This window comes from Narcine bancroftii, chromosome 9 (genome assembly GCF_036971445.1).
Source record: "Narcine bancroftii isolate sNarBan1 chromosome 9, sNarBan1.hap1, whole genome shotgun sequence".
Lineage (NCBI taxonomy): Eukaryota > Metazoa > Chordata > Chondrichthyes > Torpediniformes > Narcinidae > Narcine > Narcine bancroftii.
In genome coordinates this window covers 97240936-97257809 of record NC_091477.1, presented here as the reverse complement: position 1 = coordinate 97257809, position 16874 = coordinate 97240936, and the positions used below count along the sequence as shown (strand labels likewise).

Sequence of the window (16874 nt, the reverse complement as noted above, 5' to 3'; positions counted from 1 at the left end):
AGAGTAGAAAGAGATATGTACTCTGCACCTCTCTTTCAGTCAATGATCATCTCCTTCATCTGATCGAGAGAGAGTGTTATCTTAGCACCATGCCACTAGACTTTAAATATCTTTCCTGTATTCTGACATTGTTATTGGGCTCCTGACCAATCTGAAACTCCCATTATGTACAAAACAATATTTATTTATATGTATAGATGAAATACTTGTCTTGCATAAGTATTATCTGCCTTTATGTGTCTTCCTGGTTGTGTGTCTTCATGTTTTACACCAAGGTCCAGTGCTCTTTCATTAGGTTGTACTTGTACAATCAGATGACAATAAACCAGACTTGATGATTACAATGTCATTGGCAAATTTGAAGATGGAGTTGGAAAGATATTTAGTTATACAGTCATGTGTGTAGAGGGAGTATAGTAGGAGATGGAGTACAGATTTTTGAGGAGTGCTGGCGATGAATGTGATCATGGAGGTGATGTTGTTACCCATCTTCACTGATTGTGGTCTGTCACACAGCGCAGCAAAAAAAGCATTTGGCATGCTAGCTTTTATCAGTCAGGCCGCTGAGTGCAGGAGTTGGGTCGTCATGTACTACTGTACAAGATGTTAACATGATTAGTAACTTTTAAGATGACACCCAAATTGGAGGTGTCGTGGACAGTGCAAAGGATACCTAAGTTTACAGCAGGATCTAGATCAGCTGGGAAAGTGGACAAAGGTGTGGCAAATAGAATTCAACTCCGACATGTATGAGATGTTGCACTTTGGTTACTCAAACCAGAATCATAATAGAGAATGTTACAAAAAGGAAGACCTAGAAATTCAGATCTAGTTCTTCACACATGGGGCCTCAGGTGGACAAGATAGTGAAGAAGGGGTTTGAAAAGCTTGAAGTATTGAATTTGAAAATTGGGATCTCATGATTCAGCTGCATAAGGTGTTGGTGAGATCACGCTTAGAGTATTGTGTGCATTTTTGATCAACCAGTTATAGGAAAGACATCCATGAAAGAGGAGATTTGCCAGGATGTTCCCAATCTAGAGGGCTCAAGGAGAGGTTGGATAGGCTGGGTCTTTATTTCCTGGAGCAAAGGAAGCTGAGGGGTGACTTTGTGGAGGTTTATGACATCATGAGGACCATGGAAAGAGCAAATACTCACATTTATTCCCCAGATTAGCCAGTTCTAGAACTAGTGGGCATAGGTTTAAGGTGGGGTGGGGGGGGGGGGAAATTTAGGAGGGACCTGGGATTCAGTATTTTCACTCCAAGCATGGTCCAGATCTGGAACAAGATGCCAGAGGAAGCAGACACAATTCTGATGTTCAAAAGACATTTGGACAGATTTATGCAGAGGAAGAGCTTAGGAGGTATGGACCAAAACTCATCCTGAAAACCAGCTCGATCAACATACAGGAGTTGGGCTTAAGGACCTATTCCTTGTTCTATGACCACACATGGAATATTGTGAACCATTACAACTTAGAACATTATAGCACAGGCTATAATATTCCCTTAGGCTCACGATGTTGTGCCAACCTATATATTCCGACCAAACAAAACCCCAAAACCCTCCCTACCTCATAACCCTGTATTTTTCTTTCATCTATGTGCCTAAGAGTCTCTTAAATGCCCCTATTGTTCCAACCTCCACCACCACTAGCAATGCATTCCAGGCACCCACAACTCTTTATATATTAAAAAAAAGAACTTACTCCTGATGTCTCCTCTAACCTTTCTTTCACTTTGTACAGATGTCCTCTGGTGTTTGCTATTCCTATCCTGGGGAAAAAAAACCATTGGCTTCTACCTTATCTTGTCTCTCATAATTTTGTGGATCTCCTCTCATCTTTCTTTGCTCCAAGGAGAAAAGTCTTAGCTCTGTTAACCTTGCCTCATAAGATGTATTTGGTCTGGTCACCCAGCTATAGGAGAGATCACGAAGCTGCATAGTGTGCAGAAAAGATCCATGAGAATATTACTGGGCCTGGAGGGCTTGAGTTGCAAGGATTTTTTTTTTTGGGGCAGAGGAGACTGAGGGGCATTGTTATATGGGGTATATAAAATCATGAGGGCATAGATCAGGTATATAGTCCGTTTTTTTCGGGTAGGAAGATACAAAACTAGAGGGCACTTAAGGTGAGAGGAGAAAGATTTTAAAAGGGTCCTGAGGAGGACATTTTTCACACAGCCACCAGATGAAGTGGTAGAGGAGGCTACAGTGCAACATTTCAGAATCAAAACCAAAATTTATTGTTATGGATGTGTCATGAATTTCTTTGTTTTGCAGTAGTATCTTAGTACAACACTTTATATAAACCACATTATCTTTTACTTGCACTATATTTATTTATGTATTTGGTACATAAGGAAGGATCTAAGGTTCATTGTTCATTCAGAAATCTGATGTCAGAGAGGAAGGTGTTGTACTTGTGCTGCCAAATACTCTTTTTCAGGCTCCTGTACTTTTCCCCTGATGGTAACAGAGGGAAGAGGGTGGTGGGGGGTCTTTGAGGATAGAGGCTGCTTTCTTAAGACACCACCTCTTGCAGATGGAGTGAAGACTGGTGCCTGTGATGTTGCAGGCAGAGTTAACAACCCCCTGGAGTTTTTTTTCTTGTCCCGAGCGTTGGCACCTCTGTACCAGTCAGTGATGCAACCAGCCAGAATGCTCTTCCATGATACACCTGCAAAAGTTTGAGTCTTTGGTGACATACCAAATCTCCTCAAACTCCTCACAAAGCATAGCCACTGGTGAGCCTTCTTCATGATTGCATCAATATGTAGCTCCAGGTCAGATCCACAGAGATGTTGACACCCAGGAGTTTTAAATTCTTTTCTCCACTGTTGACCCCTTGATGAGGACTGGGTCACAATCATCTCCTTGGTTTTGCCAATGTTGAGTGCAAGGCTGTTATTGTCATACAACTCAACTACCTGAGCTATCTCCCTCCTGTACACTTCCTCATTGCCGCCTCTGTGATTATGCCAATGACCGTGGTGTCATCAGCACCACGGTTGATACTTAGATACATGAATAGGAAAGGATTGGAGGAATATGGGCCAAATTTAGGGAAATGGGACTAGCTTAAGGCAAGTTGGTCGGCATGAACCAGTTGTTTACCTGGTGTAAAACTGTATGACTGAGCTCATCTGATAATTATAAAAGGTCAGGGGCTTCTTCTGACTGTTTATTGTTATTTTTTTATTTCTGCATGCATTATGAATAAAGATGGTATTAATTATTTAAATTATCCTTTTAATTAGTTCCCTATTATCAAATTAGTCAAGTTAGTAACAATAAGATGTGGTTCAAACAATGTGTTGGCAACTTGTGAAAGGATATTTATAATGAGTTTCATATTTCATTCTTTGTTTCCGTTTATTACATAAAAACCGCATATTTTTGCAGAAATGTTTGGAATGTATTTGTGCCAATATTATGAGAGTAAATTAATAATACACTATAATTATTCAGTTAGTTATTAATGAACAGACTACATTTATTGAGAAGTAGGTAGGTTTGAAATTGAATATGTGTATGTTGTTGTCCTTGGTATAACTTCCTGTCCATCTGCTCGAGCGCATCCCATTGTGCAATTCAAAAATACCAACCGTAGTGCTCAATTTCAACTTGTTGTACAATTACAGTTTCACATGAATTGCAGCAGTCCATTTCTGAAACATCAGAAAGGCTTAATAGAAAATAATTTGGGCATTGTGCTGTACCAACAAATTTCATGACACAAAAAAAACATCCTCCCATTGGAACTCAACAGGCCGAGCAGCATCAGTGTGAGATAAAGAATGGTCAATGTTTCAATGGGTCAGAGCACATGAAATTATGAAATGTCATAATTTTCAGTTAAATGGAACATATAACAGTATATGCAGCTCTGTACCAGCCTTTCAACCCACAACGTTGTGCTGACCTGTATACATAAATACATATTCTGTGATCAATCTAACCCTTCCCTCCCTCACAATCCATAACAGCCCATTTTTCATACATCCATGTGCTTATCTAAGAGTATATAAATGTCTACTGTATTAGCTTCAACCACTATAGCTGGCAGTGCATACTAGGCATCCACCATTCCAAGTATATTAAAAAAATATTACTTCTGACATATTCCCTCAATATTACTCCACTCACCTTAAACAGATGTCCTCTGGTATTGACCATTGTCACTCTGGGGAAAAAGATGGTGGCTGTCCACTCGATCTATGCCACTCATAATCTTTTATACTTCTATTAACCTGACTTCGTCCTCTGTCACTCCAAAGAGAAAAGCCCCAGTTCACACAACCTTTCCGCATAATTTGTTAAACCCAGGCAGCATCCTAGTAAATTGTCTCTACACCCTTTCTAAAGCTTCAATATCCTTGCTTTGATGAGGTCCTCCAGAACTGCACACGATACTCGAAATGCAGTCTGACTAGTTTTATAGAGCTGCAACATTACCTTGTGATTCTTGAAATCAATTCCTTGACTAATGAAGACCTTCACACCAGATGCCTTCTTAAAAACCCTATCAACATGAATACAATTAGGAAGAGTTCATGGTGCAAGCACACTTACAAACATACAAGAGACATGTATATTCTCTAAACTGCTTACACGAATGAATATAATAAATCAGTTAAATGATCAGCTGGTTGATGTAGCCTTTTAAAAGGATGTTTTTTCCCAAAATTGCATCAGCCATTCTACTTCCCTAACTTAAGAAATATCTAATTATGTAAACTTTACAAATGCTGACATTATAACTTTTTCAGAACTATAAAATGAAAAACTCAAATATGCTGACAACACAGAATGTTTGTGCTTCGGGCACAGCTTATTAAATGCATTCTAAAAACAGGTGTATGTATCAGTTTGTTTCCATACGCTGTTAGCTGGTTCAATTAAACACGTGATACCTGCAGGGAATCAGAATTCCACAGGGATTAACAACTTTATCTATACTGCAATAATAACCACAGTTGATTAATTTAAAGCCGTCTTTTTAAGGATGGCCAAACAAAAATACACCTGTTAACTAAAAATATTGACTTTTGAAAAAATCCTTTCAAAGTCTAGTAATTACATACACATTTTGATTTCCTTGATATTGATTTGGAGTTTTACAAATTACAATGCAAACTGTTCATCTACAGCACCCTCAATAATGTTTGGGAAAAGACACTTTTCCTTTATTTGCCCCTGTGCTCCACCGTGTTCAATTTGTTATCAAATAATTCACACGTGATTAAAGTGCACATTCTAGATTTTATTCAAGGTTATTTGTATACATTTTGGTTTGACCATGCAGAAATTGCAGCACTTTTTATACATCAGGGTACGATAAAGTTTGGGAGATTTGGCTTCATAGGTGATTGGTGATTACTCAGGTATGTTTAATTGTTTCATTGGTGCAGGTATAAGAGAGCGAGACTTGCTTCTCTGCTTTCGATTGCCTTTGGACTCTGTAGTTGCCATTTTTCAACATGAGGACTAGAGTCGTGCCAATGAAAGTCAATGAAGATTATGAGGCTGCAAAACAAAAATCACCCATCCCTTAGGATGTACAAAATCAACAATTTGGAACCTCATTAAGAAGAATGAGCATACTGTTGAGCTCAAAGGGACTGGTAGACTAAGGAGGACCTCCACAGCTGATGCCAGAAGAATTCTCATCATATTGAAGCAAAATTCCCAGATGCCTGTTTGACAGATCACATACCTCTTTATGAGGCAGGTGTGGAAGTGTCAATGACTACTGTCCGCAGAAGATTTTGTGAACAGAAATACAGAGGCTACACTGCAAAATGCAAGCTACTATTGAGACACAGAATCAGGATGGCCAGATTACAATTTGCCAAGAAGTATTTAAAAGAGCTAAAAGAATTCTGGAAAAGGGCTTGTGGACAGATGATACCAAGATTAGCATTTATCAGAACAATGGCTAGAGCAAAGTGGAGGTGTAAAGGAACTGCCCAAGATCCAATGCATACCACCTCATCATCGAAATATGGAGATGGGGGTGTTATGACCTGGGCATGTATGGCTGGCACAAGTACTGGCACACTTATTTTCACTAACGATGGAACGGCCGATGGCAGTAGCAAAATGAATTCTGAGGTGCATAGAAACAACTTATCTGTTCACGTTCAAGCAAATGCTTCCAAACTTAATAGACAATGTTTCATTCTATAGCAAGACAATGATCCCAAACATACTGCTATAGCAATAAAGGAGTTTTTAAATGCTAAAAATGGAAAATCTTTGAAAGGCCATGTGAGTCCCCTGATCTAACTTCAATTCCATATGCTTCAAGAGGCAGAGAACCACACTCAAATCGGAGGGAGGGGGTGGAGGGAGGACTGTAATTGCCTTATAGCATGTACATCCTTATCCATGTAACAAGTTGGGGAGAAATTTAACTAACATTTTTATCTGAATCAACCACATAAACTGTATGATAAAAGACAAACATCACAAAACACCTGTGTGGAATACTGACCAAGATGATGGCTACTTTAAATGAAGTAATTCAGAGCAATTAAATCTGTATAAAATTGAGGTTAAGTTAAATGAAGAATATGAGTTTTCTCAAAGGTGATGAAATAATATTGAAAACACTGACTTATAACGATCTCCATTCTCTCCCTTCTGATTTTCCTGCTCACAGAGCGAGTTTTAGAGAGGAAGAACTCCAGAGCAAATCTAAATTATTTAACTGGAGCTTTAGGAAGTTGCATAATTTCCAGCCACATGCATTCCGAATGAGCAGTCAGAAACTGCTCCTCTGTGCTACTTAATCCTCAATCCTACTGCTGGTATCTCTGAATACAATCACATCCACTTTTCACCACCTTGTGAACCTCCACATCTCTATATCAACAAGATAAATCGCTGACTAGATGAGCACCTATGCACTGTCTTCAATGACCATCGAGCTCCCAGTTGCAAGCTATTTTAACACTTCTCCCCATTCCCACACCAATCTGTTCCCTCCACTGCCAGGTTGAGACTAAGCTCAAAGTAGAGGAACAGCACCTCGTATTTTGCCTGAATATTGAATTCTAATTCTTCAGTTTCAGGTAACCCACACCTCTCTGTTCCTTTTCTCTTTCCTGGTGCACCTAGGTCTAGAAATCTTAAAGTAAATTAGAGCAATGCATCTGTGGTATGAAGTTCAGAGTATTGCATTCTGGCTTAAAAGTGGTATCGCTATCAAAGGAAAGTAAATTTTGCAATTGTAGACAAGGAAGAGGAGCAGGAATTATGTAATATTTTGAGTAGCACTGTGAAAAGTGCATGTAAATGAAGGAGTTCAGGAGAAATTAGCCCATGAGTGAGTCAGAGAAACAAAATTTAGTATAAAGAAATTTTATATGTTTGTTGAGAATAATTAATTATCTCTGGTGGCTCTCGTGTACATGACAAAAACAAAATTTCAGGCATTAAAAGTGTGATGAATCAATGTCTAAATCCAGGGCAAAGTTATCATAATCATAAATGATATTGAGTCCTGAAAGTTGGTTGCATGGCTAATGATGTTTATTGTAGCTGTTCACCAGATAAAGCTTCATGGGATGAACTTAAATGTTCAATTCTAATGAGTATAGTTGATATTCCTCTTCATCCACTTCGAGGAGAATAAATAGTTAAAATAATACATGAAAAAAAAACATTTTCTATAGTTTGTGTTCAAATTAATTAAAGCAAATGACACTTCAATTATCTATGAACTACTAAATTCACATATTGTAACTTCCTTACTACAAATTCCAATTGAAATTCACTAATAGAGTCATTAAAAACAGCCTTACATAATCTTTGTTAAACATAGCTAATATTGATTCTGTGTCTGGATAGTACATATTTCTATAGCTATCTTTTCTGATTTTTCTCATTGTTATTTTTAGTTATTTATGCATGTATATATTGACAGGTTGATTTTTCTTTTCATTTTGAGCAGTGTTTGCCTTCCCATATTTGTATCTCTTCATTTATTATTTAGTTCAGTGGTTTTCGAACTGCCCCCCTAAACTCGCATTCAACTTTAAGCATCCATAGATGCTCTATGATTAGTAAGGGATTGCTTAAGATGGTCTGTGAGTGGAAAGAAAAAGGTTTGAAAACCACTGTTTTAATCGTACCTAATTGACTTGTTATGTGCACGGTTGCATAACTCCAAAGGAAATGGGCTAATTACATTATTTCTCAACAAAATATTTCAGTAGCAATTGGGTCTAGAACAGTGATTCTCAACCTTCCCACTCACAGATCACCTTAAGCAATCTTTTCAGAGCCCTTAGGCATAGGGACAGAGGCTGTAGCAAATCATTCAAAGGGCTTCTGCCCTTTTTTTTCTTGGTATTGAAACCATTGGAGTGGATACTTAGGAATAGAGTTTACATACATTTGAAAAGGCATGGATAGATTATGGTCAATCAGCATGGCTCTGTGTGGGGTAGGTCATGTCTTACAAATTTGACTGGTTTTTTTTGAGAAGGTGACAAAGATGGTTGACGAGGATAGGGCAGTACATGTCACCTACGTTGACTTTATTAAGGCATTTGAGAAGGTTTCTCATAGTAGGCTGATCCAGTAGTTCAGATGCTGGGGACCCATAGTGAATTGATGGTTTGGATTCAGAATTGGCTGGCCAATAGAAAGCAGAGGGTGGTGGTGAAAGGGTGTTATGCTGGTTGGAGCCCATGTGCTGTGTTGTCCTGAGGTATCAATGTTGGGACTCCTGTTGTTTGTGATGTATGTAAATGACTTGAATTAAAAAAGTAGGTGAGTGTTTGCATATGACACAAAAATTGGTGGCATTGAGGACAGTATAGAGGGCTATCAAAGAATACAACAAGATATAGATCAGTTACAGGTGATGGGCAGAGAAATGAATCCAGACAAGTATGAGGTGTTACACTTTGGGAAGTCAAACATAAGGGGAACATACATTTTATCACAGGACTCTTAAGTATTGATGTTGTTACAAGCCCAGAGGACCCATAAACCCAGCAGCAATAGATATTCACCAAGACAAATGGTTACTTAAACAAAAGTTGCTTTTAATTATCTTTAAACATGAAAACTGAATCACATTTTAACTTATCACTATTAACTAACCTAATAACCCCCTTCTAATTCTAAGCGCACGTGTATTAAATGTGTGTAAGTTCAGAAAAGTTCTTTGGTTCACAGTCCAATCTCACTTCTCATTCTGCCAAGTTCACTGGGTGCAGGCAATTCTTATACTGTGCATAGAATTTAACATTTATAAAGTTCACCAGGCTTTGGTGCTTGAAAGGTAAATGGTTACCGCTCAGGAAGGTTCTCGTAAGTTTTCAGAGGGAAATTTGTTGGTTGCTGGACACAAACTGATTCTTTCCAATCAGCCATGTCAGTGTCTTGCCGAAGAAATGCCCCATCAGGGTTTTCTTTCTTTCAGGTCACCACCGAGTTCCTTTTTGTTTCTCTTATTTCAAGTGAAACATTAGACAGACAGTCTTCTCCTCTTGTATGAGCCACAAGGACTTTGACCAGGCTGAACTAAGAACTCACAAACCGTCTTCAAAATGGGGTTTTTCCACAAGCTTGCCAGCTTGTCCTGGCCCAGCTGTGGCTGCTGACTGAAACTACAGAACTTCTCTCTCTCTCTCTCTCTCTCTCTCTCTCTCTCTCTCTCTAAAAAGCTTGTTTGACGCTCTCTGCTTGCAAAAAACAACCACATGACCCTCTTAGAACAGCAAACAGCACTCCCAGACAGCCTGGAACTCTGAACCTACTCCTCTGAGTTCTTTCATCTGTTGCTTTTCAAAATAGCATTCCATTCCAGTACTTTAAATGAGATCTGTTTTGAAATGTTTGTATGTGACCTACACTAAAAAAACCTGCCCCAATTTATCTCTCAAAGTCAAATCTATAATCTGTCACAATGTGCAACAATATCTTGGGGTTCAGGCTCATCAAAAATGGCCACGCAAGTAGATAGAGAGATGAAAAGACGTTTGCTATTCTTGGACCACTGAGCAGGGCAGTGAGTATAAGAGTAAGGAATTTGTGCTACTATTGTATAAAATGTTGGTTTGGCTGCACCACACCTAACTTCAGAGAAGACTGAAGTGGGCAAGGTAACCGGCCACCAACATGTCAACCTTCTACAAGAGCTCTAATGAGAGTGTCCCTGCCGGCTGCATCCGGTGTGATACGCTTGCTGTAGAGAAGTTGATCGGAGGTTAATCCAAAAGATTATTAGAATAGAAGAGAGGATCACTGGAGTCTCCCTCCCCTCACATCTTCCCCCCCTACCCCCACAAGCTCCCATCGATGTGGATTGTTGTCTGAAGAGGGCATACAAAATCAGTGAGGTTCCTTACCACCCCACACCCAGTATCTTTCAACTGCTCCCGTCAGGAAAGCGGTATCAGAACCATCAGAACCAGCACCACCAAGAGGAGAAAAAGCTTCTTCCCACAGGCAGTGAGAAAGCTGAACAACTGAAATATATTGTCCTGCATATGTGTTTCTTGTCTGTATGTATGTTATATCTGGTTTTGTAATTGCATGTTTTGCGCCAAGGCCCATGAGAACACTCTTTCATCAGGTTGTTTGTGCAAATGAATGATAAATAAACTTGAATTTGGAATACTGTTTGCAATTCTACTCATTCCATTATAGGACATTACAGCATAGTAAAGATCCTTTGGACCATGGTGTTGTACCAACCCATAAAAACATTCTGAACAACATAAACCATTCCAACCTCACACCCATAACCCTTTTTTTTTAATGCATCCACATGTCTTAACAGTTTTTTTTAAATGCCCCTATTGTACCTGCCTTCACCTCCACCTCCAGCAATTCATTTCAGGCACCCATCACTCTGTATATGAAAATAATTGTCCCTGACATTTCCTATGAACTTTCCTCCCCTCACCTTAAACAGATGTCCTCGTGTATTTGCTACCTTCACCCAGGAAAAAGGTGCTGGTTATTCACCCTATCGCCTCTCGTAATCTTGTAGACCTCTACTCAGTCACTTCTCATTCTTCTTGGCTCCAAAGAGAAAAGCCCTAGTTATAGGAAGGATGTGGAGGCTTTAGAAAGGCTACAGAAGAGATTTACCAGGATGCTGTGTGTTTGAGAGAATATGAGCTGTGGGATGAGGTTAGAAAAACTTGGGTTGTTATCTTTGGAGTGCTGGAGGCTGAAGGAAAATCTAAAAGTTTATAAAATTAGGGGAGGCATTGATAGCATACAGTCAGAATATTTTTCTTCTCAGGATAAATATGTTACATTTTAGAGGACATGCATTTGAGATGAAGAAGGAAAAGTTTAAAGCAAACGAGAGGGCCAAAGATTAAACAGAGAGTAGCAAGTGCATGGAACAGGCTGATAAGAGTAGTGGTGGAAGCAGAAAGCCTTCTAGATAGACACATGAACATGCAGATAGAGGATTGTAGATTACGTGCAAACAGAAGACCTATAGTTTTTTTTAAGCATTATGTTCGACACAGGAAATGCCTATTCCTGAACAATATTCCTTATCATGTATGTTTAATTAAAAACAATCATGGAAAATAGTGTTGTAGCTTGCCCCTAATTTAACTGTGGGTCATTGCATATAAAAACTTAAACTAGACTGCTTTCCTTGAGATTTGATGTTTCAAGTAAAGACCTTTTCATCAAGATTTGATGAAGGGACTCAACCCAAAACACCAATTCTCCATTTACCTCAAAAGATGCTGCCTGACCTGCTGAGTTCCTCCTACTCCTTGTTTCTTGCTCCAGATTCTCGTGCTGCAGTCTCCTGTGTTTCCAATGCCCTCAGACTGTTTTAGTTGCTCGAAAGCCATGCAGAAATGTTTTGTGTTGGTTTCATTTCAGTGGAGGAACAAAATTTTCAATGTCTGGACACTGGCACTTTGGCTTTTTTGTAGCTTCAACAGAAAACATGATTACCATCAAGACGTCTGCCAATCCTTGATTTATAATAGGACTGAATAGACAAGAACAGTATTGTCTAAACCAGTGGTTTTCAACCTTGTTTTCCCATTTACATACCAGCTTAAGTCACTGGAGTCTCCCTCCCGCACTATTCGTCGTGATCTACCAAGATTGTTGTCTGAAGGAGGCGCACAAAATCATTGAGGATCCCCTTCCACTTTGCATGCAGTGTCTTTCAGCTGCTCCCATTGGGGAAGAGATACAGGAGTATCAGAAGCAGCACCACCAGGCTGAGGAACATTTTCCCACAGGCAGTGAGAATGCTGAATAACCAAAGGGATTTTCTACCCTGAAAGAAAATGAAGGCTTGGTTGTTCTAATAATTTAAAAGGGTGTGCAATAAACTTCTGTATAAGGGACAATCAAGGGAAATGGGGATAGAGCTGGAAAATGGTACTGTGGTAGAAAATCAGCCATGATTTTGATGAATTGTACCAATTCCTGTACCAATTCCTGTACCAATTTTTCATCTCCTTGCATTCTTTGGACATTCACACCAAGAAATGACAACTAACAGTAAAGTTCTAAAATGTTACCTGTGCTTAAAACAGAATATTAATCGAGGTTGGTGTATTGGGGAGAATCTTTCACTTCAACTCAAGTGGTTACAAATGGCATGGTTTTTAAAAAAATCTTTTATGCATATTCAGTGTCTTCCTGATGCTGGCAAGCCAGAGTTGGGCTAAACTGCTTCAGCAGTATTGGCTACTGCTGTATCAAACGCCATTATCTGGAAAACTCTGTCCTTCTACATTGTCAACTGAAATCCCAGTAATGGGAGCATTAGGGTTGGTAGAAGGGCACAAAAGATCATATTGTATCTGCTAAATGTAGTTGCAAAAATAATTGTGAGATGTATGTCTGAAATTTTGTTTTGGGGAATTTCTTGGAATATTTACAGATTTTTCAGTAGATTGCAAGCTTGCTTTTAGGCTTATTGGAGCTCTGTGAATGGCTAAAGGATTGAAACTTAGGATAGCAGGAATATTTAGGACTGGGAAATATAACAATTTTTAGCATCGTTCTATTTGGCTGCAGTTGAAGAACTCTAGAAGGATAGTGTACCCTGATCTACCTGATCATCATAGTTCCCTGCTTTCAAGTATTTCCCTCTCTGGGCATGCTGAAGAGTATAACAAACAATAAGCAATTTATCCAGGAGCCATGTTGTAACATACCGCCTTGTTTATCAAGGAGGCACAATACTGTATTTCATCTCCACACCAGTGCTCACCTAAGCTGTCATCTACAGCTACCAAAGAGTGATCTGTGATGGAAGTTTAGTAATGAGATCACAGGAACTATTGGGATAGCTCGCACAGACTTGCATAACCTGCCATATGCATCACACAGCAGCTGGCATGTTAACCTTTACTGTTTGATTGCAGAGTAAGGAAATCTCATTGAAATGCCACATGAGTTTAGGCGAAACACAACACATTCTTGTCAACTTTGCTCTTCCCTGGAATTGCAAGCTTATGTTTGTAAATTCAGTCGTGTTTTAGACCTGGAGGAAGCTAGCAATTCTGGCCATGGCCCAGAGCCCTATCTTCCAGTTTGATGTTGTTCATAATTAGAATTGGAAGCCATCAGCTTTGGCCTGAGCATCACCTAGTGTCCATAGGTCTCCACGCTGAGTGACTGACTTTGCCAGTCTCCGCTGTAGCCTGATTTTTATATTTCGAGGGGCAACATTCCCATCAAATTTCCATTTTAAAGAATTGTTCAAGTGAGTATACTTTATCATCTAGTCTGATGCACTTTTGGATAAAGTGAAAATACTTTATTGATTCCTTCCACTGGAGAATATCAGTGTTTGAAAGTATATACGCCTGCATTTTCCCCAGTAGATTTTTTTTTGTCTGGGCTAGACTCTTGAGGGTGAATCCATTGTGTGTGGAGCTGAATGCAGCACTATTAAGCCTATTGTTTTTCTCAGACCTTCATCTTTTCTTCTGCTTCCCTTTTGCCAGTCCAACCCCTCTGAGGCTAAGCCTGCTAGAAGAATAATTGATTGAAATTTCATGAGATTTCTCCAATTCTCTTAAGTCTCATGATCTAACTCAGACAGATGCTGGGGAAACCCCAGAGAGAATTTCAGACCTTTTTGAGTTTATGATCATTTTGGAGGACTCAAGTAAAAAGTGATTATTCTCTAAATTAATTAATGCAGGGATTGCAATCCAAAGTTTAGTAAATGTTGTAAGTTTTGAAACTGAGGTTTGTAATTCTTCTCGAAAAGTGCCTTGCCCTTGGGCACATTGGATGAAAATAATTGATTGGATACTGGCTGTATGAGTTATAAACCTCTAACAATACTTTGCAGACAAACTATTTCCAAAAATAGATTACTAATGATCCTGTGGTATAATGATGCTGAAGCAGCCCATAGTTGATGTTACATTTTCCCTCGGGTGTTTTGACATTCTGTGCAACCTATCTCCCTTGTCATCTAATTACTCTAGGATTTATTGGTTTTCCGAAGCCACTGAAGTACACCATGGAAAACAACTATGGTACACTAACTTTTAATAATCATATGATTCTAATAAAGATCATAGCAAATAATTTATTCAGAAAGATGGCTTACAATAATTTAACTCTAAATCTAAATAGAAACATGTGCTCTCAATGTCAGATTTGAATATCAGCAGAAACTGGAGAAAATTTTTTAGACAATGGGAACAACTGATTTTTTTAAACTTTATTGTTGTAGAGATTTGAAGCATAGAAACTGACCCTTCAGTCCAACTTGTTCTTTCTTGCCTGGGCTCTCTTCTGTATTAATGCCACTGTCCAACACTTGGTCCATAGTCCTCTACACTGAAGTGATTCAAGTGTTAATCTAGAGACTTCTTAAATGCTATCAGGACTCCTCTTGTCCTCACTTACCTCCCCACCAGCTTCCGCATCCAACACATCCTCCTCTCCCATTACCGCCACCTACTACATGATCCCACTATTAACACATATTCCCTTCTCTTCCCCTCTCTGCATTTCGCAGGGACTGCTCCCACCATGACTCCCTTGTCCACTCCTCCCTTCCACGCCAGTCGTCCTCTTGGTACCTACCCCTGTGACCGTAGGAGATGCTCCACTTGTGCCCATGTCACCTCCCTCAGCACCATTCTGGGCCCCAAATAGTCCTTTCAAGTGAAGCAACATTTCACTTTTGAATCTGCAGGAGTTATCTAATGCATCCAGTGCTCCCGATTTTTCTCCAAGACAAGGGAGTAGCCATGGGTACCTGCATGGGACCCAGCTATGCCTGCAGCTTTGTTGGCTTTGTAGAGCAATCCATGCTACAAGCCTACACAGGCAAGGCCCCTCAAGTCTTCCTCTGCTACATTGACAACTAAATTGGTGTCGCCTCATACACCTATAATGAACTGTCAACTTTATTCATTTTGCTGCTAACTTTCACCCTGACTTGGTCCATTTCTGGTGATACTCTCCCTTTGATCTCTCTGTCTCCATCTCAGGAGGCAAACTTTCTACAGACATTTTCTGCCAACCTACCAACTCCCACAATGACCTTGACTACACTTCTTCACAGCCAGTCCCCTGTGTGGATTATCTTCCTCTTTCTCAATTCCTCTGTCTATGTCAGATCTTTTCCCAAGATGAGGTTTTCCTTTGCACATCATCTGAGATGACCTCCTTCTTCAAAAGACATAGCTTCCCTTCTACTACCATCAAATTAGCCTTATCTGGATCTCTTCCATTTCCCACATGCCTGCCCTGGTGCCCTCTAGCCCTAGACACAACAAGAACAGGATTCCCCTTGTCCTCATCTATCACCTCACCAGGCCCCACATTCAGCATATTATTTCCTGTAATTTCCATAGCCTAAAACATTATCCCACCCCCAGACACATCGTCCCCTCTCCTTCCCTTTCTTCCTTCTGTCGGGACCACTCCCTTCGTGACACCCTTGACCACACATCCCTTCCCACCACAGGAAGAGCCACATTTGCACTTCCTCCCTTACCACCAGTTGGAACCCTAAACAATCTTTCCAAGTGGGGAAAAAAAAACACTTGTGAATCTGCAGGAGTAGCTACCTTTGTGACCTTCTCTACTTTGGAGTGACTGAATGCAGACTGGGAGATCATTTCACTGAGCACCTTCGATGGGGGATCTCTCTGTGGCCAACCATTTCAATTCTGCGCCCCACAGCTGTCCAGGGCCTCATGCACTGCCAAACCAGCACCACCAGAAATTGGAGGAACAACACCTAATATTCCGTCTGAGCACTCACCAACTGGATGGCATTAACATCGACTTCTCTGGTTTCTGTTAAACCACTCCCAGTTCTCCCTCTCTTCTGTCTGTCTCCTTTCCTCCAGCTCACCACCCTTTCCCTCTCCATTCACAGAACCATTCCCCCCCCCCCCCTCCCCTTGTTTGCTCCCCTATCCACCTATTTCCTCTTGCCTGTGGTTCTCCATTTTATACAGGCACTTGCCTACATTTTGCTCATATTTTGATGAAGGCTTCAAGCCAAAATGTTGGTTATGTATCTTTATCTTTGTTATATAAAGTACTCTGTGAGATCCCTGAGTTTCTCCAGTGTTGTACTTTTGCTGCAATCACTACTTCTGCAGACTTCTGTGTTTCACTCCTGTGAGAATATGAGTTATTTTTATCAATAACTAAATTACTGTTACATTGAATCCTACTTAATATGTTAGAATTGCATCATTCGAGTATGTAAGTGTATATATCCAAATGCGCAAACTATCTTCCTCAAATGGTTAATACATTATTGAAATGAACTATTCTGATTCTTTAATCAGCAGAGAAACAATGGTGTGTGCACAGTTAGCGCAATGCCTTTACAGCACCAGCGATCAAGACTGTGGTTCGA

The 16874-nt window shown here is 39.9% G+C and overlaps 1 protein-coding gene and 1 long non-coding RNA gene across 5 annotated transcripts in view; one reads left to right on the top strand and one right to left on the bottom strand.

The window, feature by feature from the left end:
- Window positions 1-16874, top strand: part of pex5la (peroxisomal biogenesis factor 5-like a) — a 126608-nt gene that overhangs the window by 23183 nt on the left and 86551 nt on the right. The window lies entirely within an intron of this gene.
- LOC138742499 (uncharacterized) overlaps window positions 1-16874 on the bottom strand; it is a 74214-nt gene that overhangs the window by 16468 nt on the left and 40872 nt on the right. Inside the window, exon 2 of the long non-coding RNA XR_011344210.1 lies at window positions 4463-4529. This is a non-coding gene — a long non-coding RNA (uncharacterized lncRNA). The remainder of the gene's footprint in view (window positions 1-4462; window positions 4530-16874) is intronic.